Genomic DNA, 8,341 nt, shown 5'->3' on the forward strand with positions numbered 1-8,341 from the left:
TAATAATAATAGTACTTATTTCAGAGAGTAACTGGAAGAATTATGAGTTTCTACAGATAAAGTTAGAAATTGGTCTTAATGAATAATTCGAGATCTAGAGCATAATCGGCAGTTTGTGCTTATTTTCTCCCTTTTTAATTGGTTTGTGTTTGTTTCTTTTAATCTTCTGCTATTCTCTTTGAACCAACTTCAGCCCATATTAGGAGTAAGGCAGGTATATTTTAAGTAATTTAAAAATTTGAATATGCTCCAATTTATCCAAATCACAAGGCAAGTTCAGAGAACACTTACGATGTATTCCATTCCATAGAACAGGGGTTCTTAACAAGGGGTCTGTGAGCTTGAATTGAAATTCAAAAAAACATTATCCTTGTGGGGACATGTTGGTGCAGTTGTGATATATTTATTAAATAATACACAGTATAATGTGGACTTAGTAAGGGGTCCTTGTTTTCACCTGACTGGCAAAGAGTTCTGTGGAACAGAAAAGATTAAAAACCCCTGCCACAGAGTGTTTGAAAGCTTTGGAATGCATATCCTCATCAGACCTATTTGATCCATGACATCACATTTTGAACAACCGAACTATACTCCCTCATTTACCAAAATATCATAGTGAAGCTCTGCTAGTGAGTCAAATTTTATAAATATATGCAAATGTATGTATATATGCATATATGCATGTGTACATTTCATGGATAAGATAGGGGTATAGAAATAATATTTTTAAAACTTTTCTATTTCCCATGGACTTTAACCTCTTTTGGTCCCTTCTCCTTGGAGATATTCTTAAGACAATTCATCCATCATTTGGCAGGTTGACTTTTTCAGGATCACTTATTTTTCAAATACAGATGTCTTTCCTAAAGTTGTTTTGAAAACATGCTACTATTAGATTCAAGACAGAAGACCCACTTAAAACTCCAAAATTACAATTTTTAGAAACTAGTTTACAATTAATTATGGCCCAGCCATTAAATTAGCCATGAAATAGAGATGCAAATTGGGAGGAGGGGCACCCGGCTTGCCTCAGGGGCAAACAGTGCGGCAAGAGGTGACACCGCCTCTGCCCACTGGGCCTAGACAAGGTGACCACGCCTGACTAGGCCTTTGCTGCTAACGGCTAGCCGGCACCGCCCTCCCCCTTCCTATCTCCCGCCTAGCCCAGCTCTCACTTCCCCTCCCCCCTCCCTTAAACCTAATCTCTTAGTACGCTGTTTGCCCAGCAACAGCTTACAACCACCTATCAGCTTAGTAACAGTGTCAGCCTATCAAGAGTTAGCACAAACTCTACTGGCCAATCACTAGCCCAATGCCAGAACATTACCTTATATGGAAACAGCATTTGCCCTAGCCAATCAGAACCCGCCACACCACTCCCCAATCCTATAAATCTGCATCCCCTTCCACAATAGACCAGACTTGTGCCATCAGCCTGTCTCCGCGACTTCTTCCTGGGTCGTGCGCCCTCCACGCCTTCGGAGCCCCCGAGGGAAGCCTCAGCAGCCGTACAAGGCTTTCTTCCCCATGCCAGGGACCCCTCTCGTCCCACAACGGGACCCCACTCATCCCACAACAGGGACCCCGCTCGTCCCATAACAGGGACCCCGTTTCGGCCCTCACAAATGAACCTAGAAAAAGCAGACATCAATATGAGGAATGAGGTAGCAGTGGTACTTTAGTCATCCACACCAGAAGGTACTAGAGCTTCATATTTCTAACCGTGATAATACACATTTCCTATGCCTCTTTGATGGTTCAACACTGTTCCCATCTAAAATGCTCTATATCCTTGTGAGGCTATCATTAGACATCTTTACAAAGATCATGCTAAAACTGAAATGTAAACTCAGTCTTATTTAAATTCCTCTTCATTTAACTTTACAAAAGTGTTTACACAGTTTCAGTATCATTTTAATTAATTTGTGAGGCTTTCATTCTGAACAAAATTTCATTTGGTTGATGAATAATTCTTTCTGTTGCTCTTTGATATCATGTCTTTACTATACCTACTGGACTGTTAACTTTCAAGGCTATTTTTAGTCTCTTCTGGATTCACTTGAAATATGCTCAGGGACTGAGGAAAGGTTTTCTATTATATTATGTGCAGATACAATCATTTTCTCTAAAGTAATCTCCATTCACCTTTAACCTTCTTTCTTTTCCTTTCCTCCCAATTCCCTACATGCATTTTTGTAAGAATTTTGTATCTTTTTTCCCCTCACAAATAAAAAGAAAATAGTTTTGACCAATACAAAGTGGGACACTGAAAATGACTTCTCTGAAAAGTCTTTCATTTTCAGGAAAACAATAATAGTGAAAACAAAAAAAAAAGTCAGAAATTATCCTTGTATCTTAAATGAAAATACTGTACCACTATCAGTAGAGTCTAAATTTTCACCCATATGTAAACATACATACATTTGCTATTTTAGATCATTTTAACTGTCTTTCAAATTTTCCTTTTACCAAAAATATTTTTAGACATTAAAAAATATTTCTATACTTTTAATTATATCTCTATTTCCTCCTTACTATCTGAAAAATCTATCGACGAGGAGACAACCATTAAGATGGTGGTGGAGTAAGAAGCTCCTAGAGTCAGCTCCTGCTACAGGGCAGTTAATAAACACCCAGAGCTATCTGACCCACCAGTTTGGGGGCTCCAGAAGACCAGAAGAGCATCCTGTAACATCCTTGAAGGAAGGGAAGGAAGAAACTGCCCATCTGCAAAGAAGATTCATAAATAGAGCACTCCACGCCCTGGAGGCTGGTGTCCATCCTCCACCTGAGGCACAAGCCACCTTGGGAGCTGTTCTGTGGCTGGAATTGAAAGCTCCACTTCCTAAAAACAGGGAAGGAAGAGATGGTTGGGCACCAACTTCAGCTACTGATCAGTCAATTCAGCTTGCTAAAGTATAACCCTAAGAAGAGCTAAAGGTTGACTCTGTCCAAGTCAGAAAGAGGCTGGTAGTCACCATTTTAACTCCGTACCTAGCATGAGGGGAAGCAGAGCAGACTGAAAATCACAGTGATGATTTTCAGAAGAAGGGACTGGCTTCTTTCAATCAAGATCAGATTGCAGCTTTTGCCTAGGTCTCAGCCCCACCTCTGGCAGGGAGGAAGCTGGGGGAACCTGTGCCAGCCTTTCCAGGAAATTACCAGCCAAGCTGCAAAGGCCAGTGATTGTCCTACTTAGGCAGTACAAGTCACCCCAGGAGCTATTCTGTGACTGGAATTTGAAGCTCCATTTTCCCAAAACAGGGGAGGAAGGCACTTGGCCACTGATTTCAGTTACTGATTAGTAAATTCAACTGGCTATAGTGTAACCCTAAGAATAGGTAAAGTTTGAGCCTGTCCAAGTGATAAAGAAGCTAAAGTCACCATTTTGGCTCTCCCCCAGCATAAGGTGAAGCCAGGCTGACCAAAAGTCTCAATGACCACAGGGATCAGTTTCTTTCATCCAGATCAGCCTGGAGTCCTAGCCTAGACTTCAGCCCCACCTCTGGCAGGGAGAAAACTGGCAGGCCCTGTACCAGCCTATCCAGGTAACTGCAGGTACATTTGACTGGCACAGACTAAATAATAAGTCTACAAATGCAACTCAATCATTTTGGACCTGCACTGCATAGATTGCTGCCCACACCTGTGGCTCCATCCTCACCCCAGACAGGGGAAAATGGGACATGAAGTTTCATCAGCCTCTCTGGGAAATTAAAGTCTAGGCCTGAAAGACTTGGATTATTCCACACAGTTGAGACTCTGTCACTACTCCTAGCAAAGGAGAAAGTTGGGAAAAGCTTCATCAGCCCCTGGGCAATGAGGGACTCTTGAGCCTCCACAGCTGATAGCACCAACTATATCCTTGGCTCCTACTGCACAACCGGCAAGATAGAGAGTGCAGAAAGCCCTAAACTAAAGAGAAAAACTGTACACAGAATAAATACTCTAGTAAACCAGATGCTTAGACGCCAAAAATTATTACAATCCACACAAAGAAACAAGAAGATATGGCCCAGTTAAAGGAACAAGATAAGCCTCCAGACGACAGAAAGGAGTGGAGACAACTAATCTTAGATGTTCAAACACATCTCCTTAATAAATTCAATGAAATGGCTAAAGAGATTAGGGATAACAAGAAGACACTGGATGAGCACAAAACAAAATCTGAAAGCATACTTAGAAAAATAGCAGATCTTATGGGAAAGAAAGGTGCAATAAATGAAATTAAAAATCATTAAGGAGGCAGAAAAAAAGGATTTGTGAGCTTGAAGAAATGGCCTCTGAAAGTGAGCATACAAAAGATCAGACAAAGAAAGAATGGAAAATATTGAACAAGGTCTCAGGGAACTAAATGACAGCAAAAGACATGCAAACATATGTGTCATGGGTGTCCCAGAAAGAGAAGAAAAGGAAAATGGGCAGAAGGAATACTTGAATAAATAATGGTTTAAAATTTCTGAACCCTATTGAAGTAATATATTCATGTCCAAGAAGCACAATGTACTCCCATCCAAAAATCTGAATAGACCAACTCTGAGACATATACTAATCTGAATGTCAAATGCCAAAAACAAAGAGAGAATTCTGAGAAGAGCAAGAGAAAAGTAATGCATAACATATAAGGGATACCCAATAACATTTAAGGCTGATTTATCACCAGAAACCATGGAGGCATAAAGACAGTGGTAAGATATATTTAAGATACTGCAAAAGAAAAACTTCCAGCCTAGAATCTTATATCTGGCAAGACTGCCTTTCAAAAATGAGGGTGAGTTCAGAATATTCACAGATAAACAGAAACTGAGAGAATTTCTAACCAAGAGACAGATTTCTAGGAAATATTAAGGGTATGCTAGAGACTGACAAGAAAGACAGGAGAGAGAGGCCTGGAAGAGAGTCTAGAAATGAAGATTATATCAATAAAAGTAACTAAAAGCATAAAAAAAAGTGGTGAAAATAAAATATGACAGAAAAAACTTAAATAGTCAGGAATAAACTTAACCAATGATGTAAGGCACTTGTATTCAGAAAACTGCAACTCATTGTTAAAATAAACTTTTAAAATCCTACATAACTGGAAGAAGATTCCATGCTCACAGACTGGAAGAATAAATATCATTAAGATGTCAATTCTACTCAAATGATATACAAATTCAATGTAATCCCAATAAAAATTCCACCAACATTTTCTTTAAAAATTGAAAACATGATTGTCAAATTTATTTGGAAGGGCAAGGAGACCTGGACAGCCAGAATCAATAAAAAGGAAAAGTGAACTCTCATCTCCAGACTTTAAATTATATTACATAGCTATAGCAGTAAAAACATAATGATGCTGGCATAAAGAGAGACTCATAAACCAATGGAACCAAACTGATGTTTCAGAAACATATCCTCACAAGTATGATCAAATGATTTTTGACTGGACTGTCAAACCCACACAACTTTGGCAGAACAGTCCATGCAACAAATGGTGCTGAAAGAACTGGATATCCATAGCCAAATGTAGGAAAGAGAACCCCTATCTCACACCTTATTTAAAAATTAACTCAAAATGGACCAAAAACCTAAGAATAAAAAGAAGAACCATAAAGCTTCTAGAATAAATTGTAGGAAAATATCTCCAAGAGTTGGTGCTACATGGTGGATTTTTTTTTTTAATTTTTAAAATTTTATTTAATTGTCTTTTTTTTTAAGGTACATAGATCACAAAAAATATTACATTAAAAATTATGGGGGGGGGGGAGTGGAGCCAAGATGGTGGCATAGTAAGGAGCTCCTGGAGTTAGCTCCTAAAACAGGGCTGTTGGTGGTCACCCAGAACTACCTAAAGCACCTTTTGGAGGACCCAGGAGACCAGATGGGTATCTTGCAACATCCTTGACTGTGTGGAAGAAGGAAACTACCCATCTGCACAGAGGAATCATGAGTAGAGCACTCCACGCCATGGAGGTCAGTGCCTGGGTGTGCAAGCCCCCCTCAGGAGCTATTCCATGGCTGGAGTTGAAGGTCCATCTTCCCCAACAAAAACAGGAGGAAAACACAGTGACTTCACTGACTTCAGGTACTGATTAGTGGATTTGGCAGGCTGAAGTAGAATCCTAGGAACATCTAAACTTTAAGCCTGTCCAGGTCAAAGGGAAGCCTGTGGCCACCATTCTGAATCCACCCTAGGCATGAGGGGAAGCAGCGCTGACTGAAAATCAGTGCTTGTAAGGACTAGCTTCTTTCCACCCAGGTTGGATTGCAGGTCTTGCCTAAACCCCACTCCCACATCCTGCAGGTAGGAAGCTGGAGGGACCCACACCACCTCTTCGGGAAGCTGCAAGCCATGCTGCAGAGGCTGATGCCCATCCTATTCTAGGCGTGCAAGCCACCTCAGGAGCTTTTCTGCGGCTGGAGCTGAATGCTCCATTTCCCATAAATGGTAGAGGAAGAGACAGATGTCCACTAACTGCAGCTACTGATTAGTGGGCTTGGCTAGCTAAACTATAATCCTAGAGCCAGTTAGGGTCTGAACCTGCTCAAGTGGGAAAGAGTCTGGTAGCTGCCATTTTGACCCTGCCCCCCAACATGAGGGAGAGCCAAGCTGACTGAAATCCAGTGAAGTTAGGGATGGGCTTCTTTCCACCAAGATCAGCCTAGGCTCCAGCCCCACCTCCAGCAGAGAGGTAGCTGGTAGAACCTGCACCAGGCTCTCCAGGCAACTGCAAGTGCTCTCCACTGGCAGAGGCTGAATAGTTGCACACCCGGTGCTGCTTTCCACACCCTAAGGGAATAGGAGAGAAGCTGGGTATCCTCAGTCTCTCCAGGCAATGGCAGGAGTTTTCAGTCCACACAGATTTGTTGAGTGCCTTTGAGCCCATCTTCACCTCTGTCCCCCACAGGATAGGAGGGGGCTGGTGTTGCCTCAGCCTCTCAGGGCAATAGTTTGGGACTCCACAAGTATGACTATTGGGCACCTGTGGCTCCACCTCCATCCCCAATAGGACAAGAGATGGACTGTGTTTGCCCAGCCTCTTTGGGTATCTTCAGGTGCTTTTGGTCCATATAGCCTGGTCTGGTGGGTACTTGTGGATGCACCTTCACCCCCCAATAGGAAAGAAGGGGGTTTATCTTTTCACAGCCTTTACAACAGCAGACCATCAGCCTGCATGGACTGGAATGTTGGATGCCTATGAATCTACCCCTACCCCCAGTAGGACAGGAGGGTTCTGGTGTCTCCACAAACTCTCTGGACAATGGTGGGTACTTTTAGGTAACAGGGAGTGAACTGTCGGGTGCCTGTCAATCCAACCCCATGCCTTAAGAGGATAGAAGGGGGCTGGTGTTTCCTCAACCTCTCCAGGCAATGGCAGATATTCTTGGCCTAAAGAACTGGACTGATGAGCACCCATAGAACCACCTCTACCACCCAATAGGATAGGAGGGAGCTGGTGCTTCCTCAACCTCTCCATGCAATGGTGGGTACTTTCAGGCTACAGGACTGAATTATTGAGAATTTGTGTTTCTATTACACCCCCTAAAGTGTAGAAGGGACAGTACTCCCTAAGCCTCTCAGGGCAACTGCAGGCATATCTGGCCCACAGAGATTAGATTGCTGGGCACTCTAGAGGATCCATTCCTTCTCCAGGTATGGAGAGGATCAGCTGATACATCAGTTTATCTGAGCACCTGTGGTCATTTTGAACCAACACAGCATAGATTGCTGACCAAAACTATAGCCCCATCCCTGCCTAAGGTAGGGGAGGAAGGGATGTGAAGCTTCTTCAGTGTGTCTGGGTGACTACAGAGAGTATTGTGCCCAACTGGGATTATTATACATGGCTACAGCTCTGTCCCTACCCCTGACAGAGGAGAAAGGTGGTAGAAACTTCATCAATTCCTGGGGTTCGTGGGCAGCTAAAGCCTCCATAGCTTACAGCACCAACTACATCCATGGCTCCTATTACACAACCAGCAAGGGAGAAAAGATAAGAAATCCCTAAACTAAAGGGAGAAACTGCACCCAGAATAAATACATCTAGCAAGCCAGATGCAGAAACACCAACAAAAAAATTACAATCCATACCAAGAAACAGGAAGAGATGTCCCAGTTAAAGGAACAAGATAAGCCTGCAGATGACATAAAGGAGTTGAGACAACTAAGCTTAGATGTTCGAACAAATCTCCTTAATAAATTCAATGAGATTGCTAAAGAGATTAAGTATATTAAGAAGACATTGAATGAACACAAAGAAGAATTTGAAAGCATACATAGAAAAATAGCAGAACACATGGGAATGAAAGGTGCAATAAATGAAATGAAACTACACTGGAGGCATATAACTGCAGATTT

This window comes from Dasypus novemcinctus, chromosome 6 (assembly GCF_030445035.2).
Source record: "Dasypus novemcinctus isolate mDasNov1 chromosome 6, mDasNov1.1.hap2, whole genome shotgun sequence".
Lineage (NCBI taxonomy): Eukaryota > Metazoa > Chordata > Mammalia > Cingulata > Dasypodidae > Dasypus > Dasypus novemcinctus.